Below are 23284 nucleotides of genomic sequence, written 5' to 3'. Positions count from 1 at the left end.
TTATGGTCTGGGATGTCTGCCCCAGCATTTTTTCCCGGAGCCTGGGTTCTGGTACCACAGAGGTGGCATGCTGCCCCAGCAGGCCGGTGTTTCACAAGCATTCCAGTTACTACTGTGATGTGGATTAGCTGACTCCTGTTTTCTCCTGTTGTGCTTAATCCTAGCCATCTGACATCATTTGTATTCCTTAATGATTCTGAGTTGTACTGATTAAGAGAAGATAAAAGCTATCCACTTTGTTGTTTGTGAGGAGGAAACGGAATCAATAGGAGTAGACTCAGGGCAGCGCCTAATACAATAAATACTGTGTCTTTTTGAGAATCCTATCTAGACCCAGTCATCCAGGAAATTGCAAAGACCACCAAATTGCTGATTGAATAAAATCCCATAATGTCCGACTCAGTTAATTGGACTGTTGGTCATCTGTACAAACTGTGTAATCATTTGTACAAAATGAACTGAGGGTGTAGCTTAGTGGTAGAGAGCTTGCCTAGTGTGTGGAAGGCCCTGGGTTCCATCTCTAGCATTGCAGAAATAAATTAAAAATTCAATCCATTTCAAGGCTGCAAGAGTAAAGAGAAAAGCTGGGTGTGGTGGTCATGCCTATAATTCACATACTCGGGAGGCTGAGACAGGAAGATCATGGGTTCAAGGTCAGCCTCAGCAACTTAAGGAGGCCCTCAGCAACTTAGAAAGACAGTTTCAAAATTAAAAAAAAAATGGGTCTGAGGCTGTAGCTCAGAGGTAGAATGCCCCTGGGTTTAATCCCCAGTAACACACACACACACACACACACACACACACACACACCAGTAAGGAGAGATTGGAAAACAAAACTGATAGCTTAAATAAATTTTCAAAAAGAACTATTTCATTAAAAATTAAATTGTCTGAAGGCACTTTTCAATACTGACATAAGAAAACTCATAAATCTTCCTCCTCTTGAATTGAACAAATCTTTACCATTGTCCACTCTGAGAAATACTTGGTGAGTTTAGTGAGGTTCTGCTAAAAGCACATTCTGTCTATACCATACTTCCCCACTCAAATATTTTACTAACTCAGTTACATTCTTCTCTATATAGTTTAAAGTAGTGTCCGTTTATTGTATGTGCTTTTTAAAAAGTTGAAATAAAAGGACCTCTATAATTCTGCTCATCATGACTCAGCATTAAAAGCATTTTTATCCAGAGCACTTAAATCAACATTGCATTGAACATTTCCCATCTGAACATGGGCTTGTCCTTTCTTACTGGCAGTGTTGGTTAATACACACCGACCATGTGACCGCATCATTTTTAATAGCGATGAAGCATACTTTCTCCTCTCTCTCTCTCTCTCTCTCTCTCTCTCTCTCTCTCTCTCTCTCCCCCCTCCTCTCTCTCTCTCTCTCTCCCTCTCCCGTCCTTCCTTCCTTCCTTCCTTCTTCTTCCTTCCTTTTTTTGACTGAACCCAGGGGCATCTCTGAGTTATAGCCCAACCCTTTTTTAGTTTTTATTTTAAAGCAAGATCTTGCTATGTTCCTAAGGAGCTCACTAAGTTGCTGAAGCTAGGCTTGAACCTACGATCCTCCTGTCATACTGAGGTGATAGTTGTGTGCCACCACATCTGGCTCCAAGTTCTTTTCAATAGTTATATTATGGAACTTGCCATTTGGATACCATGAATTAGCATGAGGACAATCTCTTTCAATGGCATTTCTTTGTCTCCCAGGAAGTCATGGATTCAATGAATTTTTATTTTGTATGTGTGGTATTGGGGGTAGAACCCAGGGGCTTTTCTGCCTCCAGGCTATGCTCCCAGACCTATTTTATATATTTTTTATTTGGAAACAGGGTCTCACTAAGTTGCTGAGAGCCTCACTAAGTAGCTGAGGCTGGCTTCGAACCTGCGCGATCCTCCTGTCTCAGCCTCCCAAGCGCGGGGATTACAAGCGTGAGCCACCACGCCTGGCTTAATGAAGTGTTTGATATCATCTTTGGCAAGGGTACTGTCATAAGAACCATATAAAATGTAGAAGTCACTGAGGGTACTGGCATGTACCAGTAATCCCTGTACTTGGAAGGATGAGACTTGCAGGCTTGAGGCAGGCCTTAACAACTTAGTAAGGACCTCAGCAACTTAGCAAGACCCTGTTTAAATATTTTTTTAGAGATGAATGTGGAACAGAAAGAATATTTGGTATTTACAACAAACACAAATATTTCACTGTGAATCTTCTCATAACCTTATGAAAAGTGAGTTTAAAATAATGTCAATGTTTCAGTTTTCTGTGACTCAATAAATGGATATTTTCAGAAAAAAAAGTTAAAAAAATAAAAAGAAGGGCTGGGCTGTAGAATTCTCCTGGGTTTAATCCCTAGTACCCCCACCCCCACCCAAATGTGGAAGTGGCTTTGGGGATTGTGTGATAAATAGGGTTATAAAGATTCTGAAGCTAGAGAAAGCCTAGAGAACCTTTAAAGAGACTATTGGTAGACATATAGGCATTGGAGGAAATTATATTGAGGGTTGAAAAGAGGCTAGGACAGCTTTAAAGAAAACATCTATTGCCTTAAAGAATTATGTATCATCATGGATGAAATGTTGCTAGAACTACGGATAGTCAAGATATTCCTGGTTAAATCTCAGGTAAGAAGGAAGAACATGTTACTGGGCACTGAAGGAGAGCGGTGATCATCATTATGGGGGAAAGAGTTTGGTTGAATTTCACTGTCGGAGGAGGATGAAACCTGGAAGTACTCATGTACTTGGGTACTTGGCTGGGGACTTACCAAGTAAAGCATGAAAGGTTCACCTGATTTCTCCTTGCTATTTATAGTAAAATATGGGAAGTGTGTGTGTGTGTGTGTGTGTGTGTGTGAGAGAGAGAGAGAGAGAGAGAGAGAGAGAGAGAGAGAGAGAGAGAGAGAAAGAAACTGAAGATGATTTGGAAAGTTCTCAGCCTCTCTACATAGTGTATTATAGAAGTAGCCAAGAGTGTGGCAACTAAATAAGTGATGGGTGTGACCCATGGAATGATTAACAATCTCAGCAGAAGCTAGGGATGGAGAAGAAGTTGTTCGGGAGAGATGTATGGAGAATGCTCTTGTCTGACGGCTTGGACCCCTGCGACCCCCCTGGAGGCTGACCAAGTTTTCAAGAATGTTATACCAGCAGAAATATTGCCATTCCAGACTGAAGAAGACAGAATGAGCCTAAGGAAAAATAATTTAAAGGCCAGAGTGGACTTCTGGGAAGATGGCGATGGAGGAGGGAAGCAACACATCCCAGTCCTGCTGACACCCGAGCTCCACTTCCTTAAAAACAACGTTCTACAGAGCCAGACACACTATCAGAAGAGGAATAAAATAAAAAGGTTAGAAGACTGATCAGAGAGCAGAAAAGAAACCCACCCATCTTGTGGCCATGGGCGCTGTGGCTGCACCATCTTGCTTCACTGCACCTGACTCCAGAGACAAACAGGAAAACAACCCAGGACCCAAAGCACTGGAATTGTAAGCCATCAGTTCCTCCTGCGCAAACTCCTGCTACAACTTCCAGCAGCGGTGGCCGAGCTCATCACACCTGCCAGAGATCCAGACCAGTGCTCAACAAGACCTTAAGTGAAGCCCCGGTCCCTGAAGGAGAACACCCAGTGCGACACCCCCAGGGACTTACACAGCCATGACAAACTCCCTGAGTCTGAGACTTTGTGGTTCAACTTGGAGAAGGTGGGGATGGAGTCTGCTGTTAGACATAGCAGAGGATCAGACAGACTTAAGCTCTGCATCAGTGGAAAGTGTGGGAGGACATCTACTCTTAACAGTAGTAGGATCTCTGAAATCACCACAGACCAACCAATTGTGGTGAATGGGGAGAAGTCAGACCAGTCCAGCCCTAGCTGTGGAGAACAGAGATTCTTACACTGAGTTTGGTCTCAGAGGCATCTGCCACCTATGGGGCAGGGAGAGACTGAGACTCCACATCTGTGGAAAGCAGGAAGGTGACCTGCACTTAACACTAGATTCAGCCCCAGTGATACCGGCCATCTGCATAGACTGAGGAAGACTCAGAGAACCAAGCCTGCAGCAGGAAAGGTGCCGGTGGCATTCAGTGTCTGCACAGAGAGAGACTGCAGAGTATTTATATATTTGTAGAGTTGCATTAGTTTGTTGTTGGTGTTGTTTTGGTTTTTTGTTCTTTTTTTGTGTGTGAGTGTGTGTGCCTTTTTTTTACTCTCTTCCCAAACCCTCTTCCAAGCTTCTTTCCTTGTACATAGCTACTCTCTTCTCTCCATCCTTTTTCTTTTACCTCTTTTCCCCTCCAAAATCCACCCTTGTGGAAAGGAAATGTCTATTCTATGTCTATATATTGTATTTTACCAACAGACAACTGTTTCTGATTCCACCAGTCTGTGCTGGAGAGGAATTTTAGCTCCAAATGAATCATGTTCCACGTCTCATCCGTAACTGACCTGGGTGATGCCTATTTGGGACTTAGCAGCTGATGATATTTAGACAGAATTTTGGACATGAATTTGAGGCTGAAATAGTTGTTAAGACTTGTTAGGATGATGTTGATGTGGTAAAGATTTTGCATGTTGGAAGGACATGGGTGTTAGGAGCCTAGTGGGAGGAATATTGTGAGTTGACTCTGTCCCTGAGAAATATGTTGAAGTTCTAACCCTCAGTAACTCAAATGTGACTGCTTGGAAAATAAAATTATTGCGCACTGGAATAGGGTTGGTCATAAGTTGATGGCTAGTGTCCTTAGTAGAAATGGACAAGAGACACAGGCATGGACATACAAAGTAAGATGATAGCCGGGCGTGGTGGCGCACGCTTGTCATCCCAGCATTCGGGAGGGTGAGACCTGGAGGATCGCGGTTCGCGGACAGCCTTAGCTACTTAGGGAGGCCCTCTGCAACTCAGTGAGACCTGGTTTCAAAATAAAGAATAAAAAACAGTGCAGGGGGTGTAGCTTGGAGGTCATATGCCCTGGGTTCCATCCCCAGACCCGCAAAAAAAAAAAAAAAAAGTAAGATGATAGATATAGTCAGAGGCAAAGCTAGCTACCCATTTTACAAGACAAGGAAGACCAAGGATTGCTGGTAAAAACTGGAGGAGGAAGATGCAGGGAAGAAGTCCCTCCCCCCTCCCCGCCCCTCGGGTCTCAGAGGGCACATGACCTCTCCACTGTTTGATTTAGGACTTTTAGCCTCCTGAATTACGACACAATAAATTTATGTTGTCATAAATGTTGTTATAACCAACTCAGTTTGTGGTACTTTATTATAGTCATCCTAAGAAACAGATACAGACTTTTGGTATACTTAACTTAAATTTTTAATATTTTGCACAAAATTTGTGATCAATATCATTAAAAATTTAGGGCTAAAGATGTAGTTCAATGGCAGAACATTTGCCTAGCATGCATGAGGTCCCAGATTCTTTCCCAGAATTGCCAAAATAATTTTTTAAAAGTTAAATTTGCTCTGTCCTAGTTTTCTATGTTTCTATATTTTCATTATTGTCAAGTAGAAATAGGACAGATGACTCTTTATTTACATATAAGGTGAAATTTTCCAGATTGTTTTTGTAGCTACCCATAAATATCTTTAGCTAGGCAATGAATGTTGGCTATGTACCCCATGTGGTATTTGATAACTTACTGTTCTCATAAAATACTGTGGTGTCAGTATGAAAAATTGAATGTTATATGAAATGCAGAGAAGATAAGGGAGTGCCTAAACTTTTCAGATGATCTGCCTTTATAAGAAAATTGTAATTTTCAAACCAAATACATGCATTTCTTTATGGTTTAGTCATTATTCTATTTGTAAATTTATTTTACATTATCTTCCCACCTGAGGTACACTGTTCCTAGTCATGGCTTTCCTTTACCCAGTCTTCATATTTGGGGAACAAGTGAGCCATGTTGGCAGTGAAGGCACCTCTATGTAGGAGGCTGATGCTTCCAGAGCATCTTTGGTCTGTCATTTTCCTCCTGCTAACAGTGTAAAAGAGTTCCTAATTCCCTACATCCATGCCAGCCTTTATTATTGTTTGTATTCTTCATGATTGCCAAACTGGAGTTAGGTGGAATCTCAGTGTAGTTTTTATTCACAATTCTCTGACTGTTAATAATGTTGAACATTTTTTTCATTTATTTGTTGGCCTTTTATATATTTTTATTTTGAGGGGTATGTATTTCAGTTTCTCATTTTGACTAGGTTATTGTTTTTGGTATTAAGTTTTTTGAGTTTTTTTTATATATATTGTAGATAATCGTTCTCTACCTGAGTAGCTGGCAAAGATTTTCTCCCATTCTGCAGGTTCTATCTCCAGACTCTTGATTGTTTCCTTCGGTGTAATGAAGCATTTTAATTTGATGCCATCCCATTTATGGATTTTCAGTTTTATTTCTTGAGCTTTATGAGTCTTAATGAGGATGTCTTTTCTAGCACCTATATGTTGGAGAGTTGGTCCTATTTTTTCTTTGAGTAATTGCAAAGTTTCTTTCAATATTTCTAGGTCTTTGATCCATCTTGAGTTGACTCTTGTGCAAGATGAGGAATAGGGGTCTAATTTCATTCTTCTACATCCAGTTTTTACAATACCATTTGTAAAACAGGCTATCATTTCTCTAACATGTATTTTTGGCATCTCTGTCAAAACCAGCAAGCTGTAACTATAAGAATTTGTCTGTTTCTTCTATTCCATTGGTTTATGTGTCTGTTTTTTTTTTATGCCAATGCCATTCCATTTTGTTACCATAGTTCTATCGTGTAACTTGAAATCAAATATAGTGATGCCTCCAGCATAGCTCTTACTGCTCAGAATTGCTTTGGCTATGCTGAATCTTTGCTTCTTTTACCTGAATTTTAGTACCTGTTTTTCTTTATTTCTAACTCCACGAGGAATACACTGTATTATGATAGGGACTGAATTGAATCTGTAGCTTGCTTTTGGTAGGTCATTTTGACAATACTTATATTGCCTATCCAAGAACAAGGGAGGCCTTTTCGTCTTCTAAGGTCTCCTTCAATTTCTTTCTTCAGTGTTCTATAACTTTCATTAGAGAGGTCTTTTGCCACCTTGGTTATATTAATTCCTAGGAATTTTTTTTTTTTGTCTATTGTGAATGGAATTGTTCTTCAGATTTCTTTTTCAGTGGATTCATGGTTAGTGTATAGAAAAGTCACTGGTTTTTGTAAGTTGATTTTGTACCTGGCTACTTCGTTGACTTTATCATTTCTAACAATTAGCTGAATTTTTTTTATCATATCTCAAATTTTGTAATTTCCAACAAGTTCCCAGGGGAAGCTGCTGCTGCTGGTGGTTGGGGTCCTGCCTATGAAAGCAGATGCTCAGCAAATTGTCTTGGCCAACCTCGTGGAGGGGTGAAAGGAGGATTTCTGCAGACTTTACAGCTTTACTTCCCTCGGAGGTGGCACTAAAGGGCAGTGTGACTTCAGCCTGCCAGGAAGGAGTAATATTGACTCTCCACGAAGTCCAGGCCGGGCTTCCTGGCTCATCTCAGACTCTCACTTGCTGGCCAGTTGCCTTTTGTCTTACCTTTTTTGTGAACAAATATTCCACAAAGAAAATTACAGCTAAGAAACGTTATCTTCTAAAGATAACTTTAAAAAGCTGTCCCTCCTGTCTCTTTATTTTACAGTTATCTTTCTCTGCCAGCTGGGGCTGTTGGTTGTATGATTTTGTTTTCCTTTATTCAGAGAATTTCAAGTTGAGAGATAAATTGGCTCATTGAGTCCACTATTTCTAAATGCGTTTCCACTGACCTCTGTTCTGCTAATCATAGAAATAAGGTTCGAGAGCAAACAGGGTTGGGAACATTAGGTTAAAGTTACACAGGCTTCTTTACTGGAATGTTCCTTGATTTGTGCTTTGGACACTGCTGGGAGGAGGGTGTGGCACACAGCTTCAGTACAGAAGGACTGCCTTTGGGGTGTTTTGGAGAGGAGACACACTTATCTGGTCCTAATTTTTCATCTTTTCCATTTTAGAAACTAGAAGATAAGGTCGTATTAGAATCTGTCTCCTGACTGCAACCCAAGGTACTTTTTTTCTGGATCAAAATATTTGTGGAGTTGCAAAGTAGTGAGAATGCCCAGGCAGTAGGATGCACGTCCCCTTCAGGGCCTTGGGCTTCCTATTCCACCTGCTGGAAGGCCGAGTGCTGTTACTTCCAGCAGATTGCACTCAAATACCACCTTTATAGACAGGGACTCCAGACCACCAGCTGTTATCTGAGCAATATGTTTAATTGTTGGGGTTTTGTTTCTTTTCTCTAAAAGAGAAGAGGCAGGACGGAGGAACTTCACCTATCTTGGTGCCTGCTCTATTCCTAGTACTTCGTAGGTGCTCGATTAGAACACTTTTGGTGACTTAACTAATGTATCAAAGTATATGACATAAAACTGGTCATGTGTCAGTCAGAGTCCTCCAGAGAAATAGAACGCAAAGCAGATAAATATATATGCATATATAAAATGTTAATGTGTTTAAATGGAACTGGGTATGGTAGCACGTGCCTATAGTATCAGTCCTTGGGACGCTGAGACAGGAGGCTCATAGGTTCGAGGCTAGCCTCAGCAACTTAGTGAGACCTGTTTAAAAAAAAAAAAAAAGGGCTAGGGGTGTATCTCAGAGGTAGAATGCCCCTGGATTCAATCATTAGTGCCTGCCCCCTAAAAATAGTTTACATGGTAATGTCAGTGTCTTTTATTAAATGATTCTAATAGTACCCAGATAATCTGAACATTATATGAATTTATAAAAAAATTTCCACTTTCATTTCTGGGGTTAAAAAGTACAATATCTGGTACAATCTAGTAATTTAAAAATTTTAATGGCATTTTATTTTATATGCCCTAGTTATGTTAGATAACATCTTCCAGGCTTCAGGAAGTTTAAATTTAAATACTGCTAAATAATGGATATATATATATATAATTTATTTTTTTGTGGTACTGGGGTTCCTGGAAACCCTTCTACCTCCGGGCTACACTCCCAGACCTATTTTATACTTTTTATTTGGAAACCGGGTCTCTTAAGCCAGCGCGGCTGGCTTCGAACCTGTGCCATCCTCTTGTCCCCGCCTCCCAAGTGTGGGAACAACAAGCGTGCCTTGGCTACTTATATTTATCCATGGGCCTTTTCCAGAAGGAATTCTATACTGCGTTTGACTGTAATTAAGATAACTGCCTTGAAAAATAATGCCATGTGTCAATGTCCAAATCTCATGGATGTGCCTCTAATTGGCAGCTGACTTGGCAACCATATGGGCTTACCCAAGCCCAAGCAAATGCTCAGGTTTCTTCTGTGACAGGAGGGACCAGGGCAGATGGTGATGGGGATGATAATGTCCAGCTAGCAATGGACAGGGAAGCAGGGGACCTCTCAGAGGGCTTCTGAAGTTGCTAAGTTACCCTGAGGCCCATCTTCCCATCTTCCTGGCTATCATGGGATTTTATCATCTGTCTTCCAACCACAAGACCTATTTATTTATTTATTTATTTATTTATTTATTTATTTTTGCAGTATTGGGAATGGAACCCAGGGGCATTGTACCTCTGAGTTACACCTCCAACCCTATTTTTTTTTTTAGTCTTTTTATTTATTTTTTATTTTTATTTTTAAAATTTTTTGGTGGTGCTTGGGATGGAACCCAGGGGCCTTCTACTTCCGGGCTACACTCCAAGATCTATTTTATATTTTATTTGGAAACAGGGTCTCTTAAGCCAACAAGGCTGGCTTCGAACCTGCGTGATCCTCCTGTCTCAGCCTCCCAAGCGCGGGGATTACAAGCGTGCGCCACCACGCCCCGCTTAGTCTTTTTTATTTTTTTTGAAACAGGGTCTCACTGAGTTGTAAACAGCCTTGTTAAGTAGCCGAGGCTGTCTGTGAACTGCAATCTTCCTGTCTCAGCCTCTCAAATGCTGGGATTATGTGTAAGCTGTGCACCACCACACCCGGCTTACAAGACCTTTTCTTCCCTGCTGAACTTGAGGGTGGGGAGTAGAGGCTGTGTGTGTGTGTGTGTGTGTGTGTGTGTGTGTGTGTGTGTGTGTGGTGTGTGTGTGTGTACTCTCAGATGTAAAACAAAGTCTGAAAGCCTGAACATAAATGTGATATGTTAGAGAATTGATGTGTCTCATGCTTGGCTTCTGGAATTCCTAGGAGTCAGTCCTGTCTACTGCAAGAGATAGAAGTACTTCTATAAAGGTACTTATACTTGCTGACTAGAAACAGCCAGCCAATTTGCAGAGTAAGGTCACCTTGAGGGAAGGCTGAAGATGGTGCTCCCCGTGGGAGCCGAGGCTCCTCAGAAGAGTGCCTAGCCTCGGATGGAGTTCTGGCTCTCAGTGAGGGGGGAGCTTTGGGGAGAATGACCTTCAGATGCAAGGTGGGCCAGTCCCTTCATTAGGACCTGGTGTCCTGTTCCTTCCCCTTCTGAGAATATATCTTGTTTCTCTTACATAAATGCATTCTCCTCGTTTAAAAATGTATTCAATATTTTCCATCTTAGAATTCTCTCTTGACTTGACAGCCTTCAATGACCGTTTGAGCTCTATCTCCTCCGTCACCAATCAGCCTGTTGAAGAAGATATCTCTGTTGACTGTCTCTATCTCCCTCTTTCTCTCTCTCGTCTTTTAACCCATCTTAAAGTATCCTGCCTTCCAAGTGAAAATATTTCTCTCTAAAGTAAAAACTCCTGTGCTTGCAAACCTAATGAGAACATTTTGGCAGCCTATTACTTTACTTCCAGTATTAGTAGATACCTGTGATCACTCACTCCTTTCTGATTTAAATATTCTCTTCCCTTGAGTTGGGAGTGGCGGCTCACACCTAATTGAAAAACTTAGGAGACTGAAACAGGAGGATCGCAGGTTAGGGGCCAGCCTCAGCAACTTGGTGAGACCGTGTTTCAAAATAAAAAAAGTAAAATTGGGCTGGAGATGTAGCTCAGTCAGAGGTTTAATCCCCAGTACCACAAAAATGGTATCACAGCTATCACAGCTAAAATACTTTTAGTTTTTTTTTTCTTTTTGCCTCTGGTCCCTCCCTAAGGCACAGGGCAGGCTCCCTCTTCTCTAAATGGGGACTTGTAATAAGTGGTCGTTTATATCCCCATGAGTTCCTGAAATCAGTTCAAGGGCTCTCTGAACATTTTCCGCATCTTGAACTTGTCTCTTGAGCACGACCCTGTGCTGCTGGCGACATCTAGTGGTAGAGGCCGGAATGGCCGCGCTCTCCGCGAGTCATTGAACCGATTTCAAAAATTCACGCTCCATTTAGCGTCCCTCAGGGGAGTAAGTGACCATTTACTTTACATCTTCATTTCCTGGGCCAGTCAAATAAGACACTAACCCTTGAATGTCTGCTACAGAAGCCAGTACCCCCACCCCAAGCCAGCACGCTAAAACCACACAGCAAAGCTTGTGCCTTGAGTTCTAGTCACAAACGTAAGTTGAAGACAACACAAACATGTCAGGAAAGCCCAAGTGTGCTGGCAGCTGGCAGTAGAACAAATCATTTTGCTGTGAAACAGGGAAGAGAGTTAATAATGAATGAGATAAACACAAGAAAAGCTGTGCAATATACAACCCTGGTACACTGGGCTGGGCCAGTATTTATGAGCAGTAATTATGCAGACACTATTTGTTGACTTTAACTTTTAGAATTGACCACCAAGGGTAAAAGTACACGCATGCCATTATCACTATGAAGTGATAATGCGCCAATAAAAGTATAAAAAGAAGAATTGCTTTACTGTCATATCGTGGAAAACTGGCTCCATAGTTAGAGACAAAAAAGAAAATGTTATTAACCCAGATAGTGTGGAAGTAGGAGAAACTTTGGGGGCTGTAAGAGGAGAGGGGACGTGAAGATTAATTAAGGGTGTAGCATTCTATTCTCATTTTGGAAGGTAGGAGGGAAAAAGCAAGTGTTTGAGTGGTACAAGAAAAAGAAGATACTGAATGTTTTGACAATACACGATCAACAGAGGAACTTCGGTGACATGCCTTTATTAGGGAGTTGTGATTTAAATTAACTAAGTTCTTAACTCTTATGGGCATAAATCAATGAATAGTATTACAAATTCATAGACCAACAAAAAAGGCCATGGATGTATCTTCCAGAGATTGAGTGAAACTCCTAAGTAAAATTGCTACAGAGGAGAAACCTAAATAACCCCCTAGATTCACATGTTCTTAGTTGACTTAAAAATCACTGGGTTTGGGGGCCGCAAAGCTGGGTGCTACAGTGTAGGTCTCCTGCTAGCTTTGCTGTGGATAACACCCCTGGCGTATAGATTGTCTTTCAGGGACTCTTTGGTAAGGACACTGACGCATCAGTTGGTCTGCAGATGTCTGTTGGGCGAGTACCTGAAATGGGATGCGAAGGCTTGACATCTCTTTCTCTCTGTCTTGCTTCTGTCCCCTTCGCTGCTTTTGGGTCAGATTTCTGCTCAGCTCTGCGTGTAGACACGTTGATCATTTGAGAAATGTTTTGTCCAGAACTATACTACCGGGTTAACTTGGCCCAGACTTGCCCAGCCTCTTTCCTCCCCAGGTTAAAAACACCCACCAGCCACCATGATAGGAAATGTCAGACCATGAAAGGAGCTAAAAGAGGTGGCACTGAATTCCTGGAAGAGCTCTGCCTATTGCCAAAAGAGACGATGTCCCTTCCCTTTAGTAGCCTGTATCTCTGCCTCATTACTTCAAGCTGGATCTGTGGCTTCTTACCCACCTGGAGTTGAGAGGTTGGTTGTGAGCAAAGCTCCTGCTTCTCCATTCTTTGCCACTAAATAAAGCATTTTTTCTCTCCAACACTAGCCTCTTAGACATTGGCTTTTCCATGAGATAAGATCCAGTCACAGAAACCGCTAAGAGCATTGACGGTGGTCTCTTCAGAGACGAGCTGGGGCTGAGGAGGGAGCAGGAAGATTTGCCTTCCACTCTGCCTTTCTTTTTTCCTTTGATTGCTTTGCTTTTATAAAACATTTAACATTACATAAAAATATCCAGGCACGGTGGTAGACACCTGTCATCCCAGCTACTGGGGAGGCTGAAGCAGGAGGATCATAAGTCTGAGGCCAGATTTGGCAATTTAGTGAGACCTTGCCTCCTAAATAAAAATTAAAAGGAGTTGGGAGTGTACGTCAGTGGTAGAACACTCCTGGGTTTGATCACCAGACCACACACACACACACACACACACACACACACACACACACACACACGATGCTTTATGAGTTTACACACTTATCAATGATAAAAAATGACTCACCAGTGCCACAACTCCCTTCTCTGGATCAAATAAAGTGCCCTGGTTGTCGGGAGTGTTGCACGCTTGTAATCCCCGCGCTTGGGAGGAGGAGACAGGAGGATCGCTCAGGTTAGAAGCCAGCCGTGCTGGCTTAAGAGACCCTGTTTCCAAATGTAAAAAGTATTAAAAAATAGGTCTGGGGGTATAGCCCAGAGGTAGAAGGGTTTCCAGGAACCTCAGTATCACCAATAAACAAACAAACAAACAAACAAATAAATAAATAAATACAAATAAACATAAATAAATAAAGTGCCCTGGTATTTGATGAAGTCAGTAGGTGGAAGAACAACTGGAAAGATAACTTTCTCCAGCTGTGTCTTGCATCAGGTAGGTAAAACATGGCTGACCTTTGTGGTCTTGAAACTAGAGCCGAAGAGGGGTTACGCAGAGGTAGAGTGTCAGCTAACAATGAAAAGAAGTTAATGAGGTGAGCCTGGGGTTCTGAGTGTTCCACCACGACACGAGGCCGTCCACAATCCCAACATTCCTGTCTAAGGGTGACCAGTTAGCGCCTGCGGCGATCTCCACCACCGAGCAATAAAGCTCGGCGCCTGCCTTGCCCTTCTCCAGCAGGCAGGAGGGACCAGGCAGGTGGATCACTGCGGTCAGTGAAGCCTCCGCCTCACCAGGGAGAGAGCTGGTTCATGGATTAAAGACCAATCCATGCACCTCGTCGACAACTTCTTGGAGACGCTGTTTTCAGCTTTTTCTCAGCACCTAATTTTGTTAGTGACCAGAAGACAGCTCGCATTCCTGCTATTTAACTCGCTTTCTGTTCTTTTTTTAATCGGTGCACGGTAATCATGATGAAATTCAAAGTGATAGAGGCATACATGCACACAGCCCTCGGAGACAGGGGTCTTTTCCGAAGTCATAATTTTCTTCCTGGAAGATCAAATTAGAATGATTTTTTAAGAGAACACTCCGCACTCCATTTTCTTTTATGACATCTTACCTGAATTTCTGTCTCCAGAGTTGGTTGTTCACCTCCATCATTTTCTTTGATAAGGCCTCTATTTCCAGGATCTCAAACGCAATTTATGTTCTTAGGACCAAAGGCCAGACATCTGACTCCCTGTACTACGCTCACGAGGTGCTGCCGTGTTTTTCCTGTCTCTTGTCTGAAGACACTTGCAGCTGGTGCCAGGCCCACGATTTTTCTCTGTATTTACGGGCATAGTCCATTCAGCCAGTTCTCTGTCAGTCCCCGCTGGGGAGTTGACCTAATGACCCTTGTAGCCCATATATCTTTCTACCAGGTCATTTGTCTTTACGACTGATCTGAGAAAGAGGAAACTAAACCAGTAACAGTGTTGTCCAAGACACTGGTATTTTGTGTGTAACACCAGGGAGCAACATGGGCTGAGTTCTCCAACAATGCGTTTTCTTTTTTTCTTTTTTGGTGGTGATGCTGAGGATTGAACCCAGGGGCATTCTACCTGACTCTTTCAGTCCTTTATTTTAAAACAGGATCTAGCTAAGTTGCCGAGGATGGTCTCAAATGTGCAATCCTCCTGTCCCAGCCTCCCAAGTACTGGGATTACTATTATATATGCTTTTGGGTTCAATTGCAAATGTAATTATTTTCTGGGTGTACTTAAAAATAAACTAGAGATGTACAAACGGAAGCTCTGAAACACAATTTCTCCTTGTGCGACTGCATACGAGACTCAGGAAGAGAAGGATCACCCTACCTTTGCCTAAACATTCATATGCTTACTTATAAGGTTCCGTTTCATTTTCTTTCTTATTTTTTAACATGATGAAACACTGCAGCTTAACTCTAACTCAGTTACTGTATTTGCTCAATGCTTTTAGATTTTTTTAGTTTTGGTACTGAAGATAGAACCCAAGGACATTTTACCTCTGAGCTACACTCCTGTCCTATTTTTTATTCTTTATTTTGAAACAGCGTCTCGCTAGGTTGCTGAGGGCCTCAGTACGTAGTTGAGGCTGGTGCAATCCTGTGATCCTCCTGTCTCAGCCTCCCAAGTGCTGGAATTACAAGGTGCGCCACCATGCCTGGTGTATGTATTTCGATTTTTAAAAGGCCTTTAAAGAGATAGAGCAGTGACGAGAGACAGGAGGTAACGAGCTTCCCTGAGCCCAGAGTTTTGGTTCTGTCTTCTCTGATCAAGCACAGCCTGAGTGATAAGGGAGTCGTGAAGGAGTCTCTTCCTGACACCTGGACATAGAATTCCATACCGTGGTTCTCAGCAGTCTAAAGTCGGACATTACAGCTGGGTGTGGTGGTGCACGCTTGTAATCCCAGCATTTGGGAGGCTGAGACAGGACGATTGTGGTTCGTGAACAGCCTTAGCTACTACTTAGAGAGCCCCTTTGCAATTTACTGAGACCCTGTTTTAAAATAAAGAGTAAAGGCCGGGGATGGTGGCACACGCTTGTAATCCCCGCGCTTGGGAGGCAGAGACAGGAGCCGCACGCACTGGCTTAGGAGACCCTGTTTAAAAAAAAAAAAAATGTAAAAATAGGTCTGGGAGTGTATCCCGGAGGTAGAAGGGCTTCCAGGAACCCCAGTACCACCACCACCACCAAAAAAAAAAAAAAAAAAACCAACAACAAACAAAAACAAAAACAAAAAACTATTAAAATAAAGATTAAAAAAAAAAAAACAGGGCTGGGAGTGTAGGTCAGAGGTAAAAGCCCCTGGGTTCCATTCCCAGAACAGAAAAAAAAAAAATCATACATTACAAAAACCAATTATGAATTCCTTTCTTTTCCCTCCCTCCCTTCTCTTTTCTTACCTTTTCTCCTCCTCCTCCTCCTTCTCTTTTTCCTCCTCCTCCTCCTCTTTTTTCTGTACTTGTTATTGAACCCCAGGGGCATTCTACCTTCAAGTTACACTCCCAGACTTTTTAATATTTTATTTTGAAACAAGGTCTCACTAAGTTATGGAGGCTGACCTCAAACCTGTGTTTCCCCTGTCTCAGCCTCAGGTACTAGGATTATTGACATTTATCACCACATCCAGCTATGAACTCTCTTCTTTAGCAAGCAAAGAGAACAAATAAGTAGTGTGGGAGCCAGGTAAAATGGCATATACCTGTAATACCAGCAACTTGGAAGACAGAGGCAGGAAGATTCTAAATTTGAGGCCAGATTGAGCAACTTAGACTTTATTATATTATAATTTATTACTTTATTATAAGGTATTTGTTGATGATATATCTTTTTCAGTGAGAATAATTAGATACAGAAAGGAATGTAACTAAGTAATGTTTATTTTTTTGAATTACATATCCATCAATATAGTAATCACTGTAAAATTCCTAGAAAAATATTCTAATATTTGCTTAATCATTAATGTTTCAAACACTCAGAACAACTTGCAAAAATGTGTCTGGCTGTCATCTGGTTTCAGATGCTGCTTGGTAGTCACTTAAAATGGAGAATGAAAGCATTGCTCACTTTCATTATTTTATTTGCTTTATGGTTAATTGAAAAAATGATGTTAGGGCTGGTGGTATAATTGAGTGGTAGAGAATGCCAGCATGTACAAAGCCCTGGCAGGTTCAATTTCCATCAACATTCATCCTCTCTCTCTCTCTCTCTCTCTCTCTCTCTCTCTCTCTCTCTCTCTCTCTCGCACTCTCGCACTTCTAGCTTTTGGTAGGTAAATTTATATCTAGAATAACCAAATTCTTGTTGCTGATAATTATCTATTTTGTAAACTTACTGATAACAATTAGACAATTACATACACAATTTGTAGGCTTTTCAAATTCTGTTAGTAGCTAATAGCCAAGAGTAAATGTATACTAGTGATCAAGTAATTTATAAAAAACCTCATGTAGCTGTGTCTTAAAAGTATATAAGAACAAAGCAGTGTTGAATTATTTTAACTATCTTTCAAAAAGGACACATTATAGATTTTTAGGTTTTTAGTATTTTAGTATTCCACAGAAGTAAGACATTTCAATGCAAGCAAATAACATGAGTCACCAAGTCACCGAATATTATTTTCCTTTCCCTTTATTTATTGTTAAGCTGCGCATTATCTCTTTTAAACAGATACTGCACTAAACTGTTGTTTTAGAAAGCTAAATAGGGCCAATGATATACTTCTGTTTAATATGCATAACATTGCATATAAACATATTTATTTACTCTATGTGGGTGTCTGAATAATTTGCCAGTGACAGTTGGTTTTTACACAAGCTCAGTGTGAAGGTGACTTTCAATGAAACACAACTTTCTGAAGCCACATGTGGAGACACTGGAGCCACACTTTGTAGTTCCTTTACAGGAATTATTCTTCCAATTCTTAGAATAAATCATACTCATATTAAAGGAAGCTGTGAAATACCATCATTTTGGATAATGGGAGAAGCTCAGAGTAGCCTTAATGTTACCCATTTCTAGGTACCAGAACTGGATTGGTTTACACAGTAGCTCTTTGAGCATGGAGTGAAAATTTGCATAAGGTATAAATGGTGAATTCCATTTTGACCAACATTTTCAAATATAACTGCACCTTTGACCTACCAGTGGCCAAAATGACCAGCACCACCGCCAATAAAATCTTAATGCTTTAAAAACATCACATCTGACTAAAAGTTGTAAATGTGCCTGCAGAATGATGTTTATATCATGGACGTGGGTTTTGTAAGATAAGCCTTTCTGTTTGTTTTATGGTCCAATCAGCAGGAACAAAGGCGCTCACAAAACCTGCTCACGATAAGAACGTAACAGAAAGCAATGGTGTCTGTAAATGGGTCTTTACTGTCAACATTCACAAATATGAAAGGTTGCTTTTGACTTGATGTGGTAACTATGGTTAGGAGCAGATCACACGGAAGTGAGCAAAGTCCCTCCACTTTAGAGATAAGCCTCTACTTTCTCCTAAAGATGTTTCATTTTGGATTAAAATGTGCTGACATGATTTGATAGGATTTTCACTTTATTTCCCAACTTTATTTCGTTGTGTGTGTATGTGTGTGTGTGCATGTGTGCATGCGTGTGTGTGTGTGTGTGTGTGTGTGTGTGTGTGCATGTGCGTGCACTGGGGATTGTACCCTGGGACATTCTACCTCTGGGGGTTACACTCTCCATCCTATTTTATTCTTTTATTTGAAGCAGGGTCACTAAGTTGTGAAGGGTGTCACTAAGTTGCTGAGGCTGGCTGAGAACCTGTGATACTCCTTTCTCTCCTCCCAAGTACTGGGATTACAAATGTGCGCCACCACACCTGGCTTAATTCTTGACTTTCTTTTTTTGAGCTCTAATCAAGTTACTAAGCGGCAACAAAATGTACAATCAACAACTGTTAATAATCAATCAGTAAATTTATTTTAAGAAAAGACCTAAATAAGAACTCTCAAAGGGAGTTTGAAGCATGTGTGTGTGTGTGTGTGTATAGTTGTATACTCTCACAATACATATATATATATATATATATATATATATATATATATAGTTGTTTTACCATGTGAATCTTTTATGAGCTATATACAATTATCAGAAATAAAAAAACTGAAACAATAAGGCAAAGATTTAAAAAATGTCTTTCTTTCTGCATGTATGACTTTGCCAATATCACTGAGATGGAATTCTTGAACCTATTATGACATTTAAAGGCATTTCTAATACAGCAGTAATCTACTATCCCTGCAGAGTCATATGCAGTACTGTCAGCTCAGCAGCTCGTTTTGATGCAGTTCACAGATTGGCATTGATGCAGTGTGAAGTGAAATATGGGACGTGTATTTCTTTTTTTTTCTTTTTTTTCTTTCTTTTCTTTTCTTTTCTTTTCTTTTCTTTTCTTTTCTTTTTTTTTTCTGGTCTTGGGATGGAACCCAGAGGCATTTGACCTCTGAGCTACGCCCCCTGCCCTATTATTATTCATTATTTTGCAACAGGGTCTCAGTAAGTAGCCGAGGCTGTCTGCGAACTGTGATCCTCCAGTCTCAGCCTCCTGAATGCTGGGATTACAAGCGTGCGCCACCACGCCTGGCTACAGAAATCTTTTCATCCCTCCACCAAGGTTGGCCAAGATAATTTGCTGAGAGATGAAAAACGGGCTGGCAGAGAGAAAAATTTATATCAACATGATTACTGTAGAAACCGCTCATGATAGGCTCCGTCTATTTTGTCAGTGACCCAAGACTTGCCAAAAGCAGATACGCAGGTTGCCCATTGGGAAGTCATTAGAAATCAGCCTGGTTATATTTTATAAAACTGGGGCTACTTTCCCAAACACTTTAAATCATAGCTATAGGATAATATGGTTAGAGCACATCTGACCAATGACTTTCTACCTCCTTGCTCTTAATGAGTAAAACTTAATGGTTCTTTTGAGACATTTATAGGCCAAGATGTTTACCCTCAGCAGAAATGGAGGAGTCACTAGCGAACAATCGCTCCCAGATGCTCTCACAATACATCTGAGACTGTGTCCTAGTACAGAATTAAAATGGTAAGACAGAATACATAGACTATTGCTGGGAAGGGAAAGCAATGAATAGGCATCTTAAGGATCAAATCTTTGAGACTTTACAATATTGCCAATAGACTGGATACGTTTTCAGACCACAGATACTACTAAATTGGAAACATGTAGTCAGGTACATGTGTTCTCAAAAATGTGTCTTAAGGTTGGCTTAATTACATGTGAAATAAAAGTTAATAAATATAGATGCGGTAAGAGGTTTATTTTAGAGCGTCAGTCAAGCGAGTATGAACAGATCGTAGGCCCTTAATTGTGAAAGTTTTCTATTCAAATAAATCATTGTTTTAATTTTTAATTTCAGAAAAAGAACATAGCAACCCAAAACAACATATTTGGGAAGAAATATTGAAAATTAATCACAAAACTTTTTCTTTGAGGTTTAAGGCAGGCCCCTACGTTAAAACCATCTATGTTAATAATTCAAATAAAAATAAAGGAGGATGTTGATGTTCAGAGGATGTCACGATATCTTTACGTATTATTCCACTGGATCTGCTTTATGGCTTCTAAGGGAAGACAAATACCCTAAACCTTCTAAGCGTGTTCACCGACTCAAGCCCAGGACTCAGGAGTCAGCTCAGTCACCTGTAACTTCTTGTGAATTCCTTAACTCCAGCAGGTTGAGTTGGTCATCCTGGCTCTCGTCACTCCGTTTCTAACATTCTCTGGAAGGGCATGCTTGTCTATTGACCTTATTTATCTTCCTGCTAGGTTCTAAGTGAGTTCCTTGAAAGAGTAACTGTGTAGCTGGGTGTGGTGGTACACCCTTGTAATCCCAGCATTTGGGAGGCTGAGACAGGAGTATCCAGTTCAAGGACATCCTCAGCTACTACTTAGTGAGGCCCTTTGCAACTCAGTGAGACCCTGTTTCAAAATAAAGAATAAAAACTAGAGCTGGGGGTGTATCTTGGAGGTAGAATGCCCCTGGGTTTCATATCTAGTACCTCAAAAAAAAAAGAGTAACCATGTTATCTTTTTAAATTTATCATCACTGATTTTTTTTTCTGGCTTTCTGTAAAGAAGTCTTATAAAGTATTTTTCAAAATATTCTTTTTTAAAAAAATTTTGGTGGTACTGGGGTTCCTGGAAGCCCTTCTACCTCCGGGCTACACTCCCAGACCTATTTTTACATTTTTTAAAATTTGGAAACAGGGTCTCCTAAGCCAGCGCACGCGGCTGGCTTCGAACCTGCGCGATCCTCCTGTCTCTGCCTCCCAAGCGCGGGGATTACAAGCGTGAGCCACCACGCCCGGCTCAAAATATTCTTTAGCTTAGCTGGACATGGTGGTGCACAATTGTAATCCCCACGCTTGGGAGGCTGAGACAGGAGGACCGCGCAGGTTTGAAGCCAGCCTCAGCTACTTAGTGAGGCTCTCAGCAACTTAGTGAGACCCTGTTTCCAAATCAAATATAAAATAGGTATGAGAGTATAGCCTGGAGGTAGAAAGCCTCTGGGTTCCACCCCCAGTACCACCAAATATATATATATATATATATATATATATATATATATATATATATATATTCTTTAGCTCAAAATATTTCGTACTTACATCTGAATAAAATCCCACTTAAGATCCTATCCCTCATTTCCCCACGATACTACAAGTTGAAGTTTTGCTGTTCAGTGGGCTCCTCTGAAGGTCTTCATCTTTTGTGAGTAGACGCATTGCCTGAGGGTTGGCAGTCAGGAGAGGAGGTGGCAGAGTGGAAATGCCGCAGCTTTGGCCATCAGACGCACCTGAATTCAAATTGCACCTGCATTATTTCCTATGTCCTAGACTTTGGACCAGTTTCACAATAACCACGAGCCTCTCAAATGACTGGGGAACTGCAGCTGGGACTGATAATCATCCGGCATCTTTGGTTGACTGGTACTTATGGGAGGGCTTTTATGTGTGTGTGTGTTACTGGAGATGGAACCCAGGGATGTTCTACCTTCAAGCTACACCCTCAGCCCTATTTTTTATTCTTTATTTTGAAACAAGAGTCTTATTGATTTGCAAAGGGCCTCACTGAGTAGTAGCTGAGGCTTTCCACAAACCACGATCCTTCTGTCTCAGCCTCCCAAATGCTGGGATTACAAGCGTGCGCCACCATGCCCTGCTTAAATAACTTAACATTTTAATTCCAGGTCTGCAATTTTTTTTCCTGCTGTTTGTTTCTTTGAGTTAAGCCAAATGCACATTTAGTTACCCATGCAAATTGCAAAAAATGTAAAATCGTCACAATGGTTACATATAACAAACCTCTTGCTCCTTTTCTTTCAATGCTAATTTTGCCAAAGGTTAAATACTTTTTGCAAGTAGTATTTTATTTGAGCATGAAGGTGGGTACTTCATATGGTATAAGTATTAATCACCATTGAAAAAAATGTCTTTCTCCTTTTTTCCATTACTCCAGAGCAGGTAATCGTTATTCTTAGTTTCATTTGCTGTTCTAAAAAGTTGTATGTACATAAATAGGCCAGTACAGTTCTTTTTCTCCTTATTTTTACACAAATAATGAATTTCTGCATTTACTATAATTTGGTGCTTGGCTTTATTCCACTTGATTATTTTAGAGCTTTTTCTGTGTTGCTGCTTAAAGATCTTCCTTATTTTTAACCCATTTTTATCACCGCTGAGTTTACTAATGTACCGTGATGCATTTTTCTAGCCCCATTTAATGAAATTTGTCATAACAGGTCATACTGTATTGGCTTTTGGTCTGAATTTTATTTTCAGTCCAATGAATAAATTTTGGGATTTGTAGTGAAGTGTATTTGAACAAATCTTAAATCGATATACTTCATTCCCAGAGCAGACTGTTCAAAACAGCCTACACTGTTTACATTACGAATGACAGATACACTCCGATAATTGTCAGAAGAACCCATCAAAAATTAGACTCTTTAAATATTTCAGATACACTTTATTTATTTTGTTGTATTTGAAAATCAGATGTTAAGGAGGCTTGGGGTATAATACAGAGAGGTAGATCTCATGTTTAGCATGTGTGAAGCCCTGGGTTCAATTTCTAGCACCAAAAACATGAAAATAAATAAAAAATTAGATGTTTAACTCCCCCAAATGGTTTCTTACTTATAAACACTGGTAGAAACCTTTGGAAGTCCCTTCTACAGTGTTCTGTGTTAAATACCACGCTGATAACCGCATGTGAACACCTTTCTGGCGTCTTGGTGGGGAGAAGGCTCCTCGCCTCTCCCAAGCCACTGGGAATCGAAGTGATGGCCACACAGGGGCATCTGGAGCTATTCCGGAGGTAGAGTGTCAACACGAAGCTCAGCAGAGCACAGAGCAGAAAATAAGCACGAAAAAATTACAATGATAGAATGATCAGATCGCAGCTTATGAATAATGCTATTCTCGGTGTTACAAAGCAGGCCTTAGAAAAAGGACCAAACGCACTAAAATTCTGTAAGAGAACTGTAAATTAAAACAGAAAGACACTTACTGGAAGGACCAGCAA

At 40.8% G+C, this 23284-nt stretch overlaps 1 protein-coding gene across 1 annotated transcript in view; it reads right to left on the bottom strand.

The window, feature by feature from the left end:
* Positions 1-23284, bottom strand: part of LOC308258513 (uncharacterized protein) — a gene marked incomplete at both ends in the record, with an annotated part of 76626 nt that overhangs the window by 27762 nt on the left and 25580 nt on the right. The gene's annotated exons all lie outside the window — the stretch shown is intronic.

The sequence above is a fragment of the Muscardinus avellanarius genome, assembly GCF_963383645.1.
Source record: "Muscardinus avellanarius genome assembly, chromosome: 2".
Lineage (NCBI taxonomy): Eukaryota > Metazoa > Chordata > Mammalia > Rodentia > Gliridae > Muscardinus > Muscardinus avellanarius.
The sequence above is the reverse complement of the archived record's forward strand: the minus strand, read 5'-3'. Positions and strand labels throughout refer to the sequence as shown.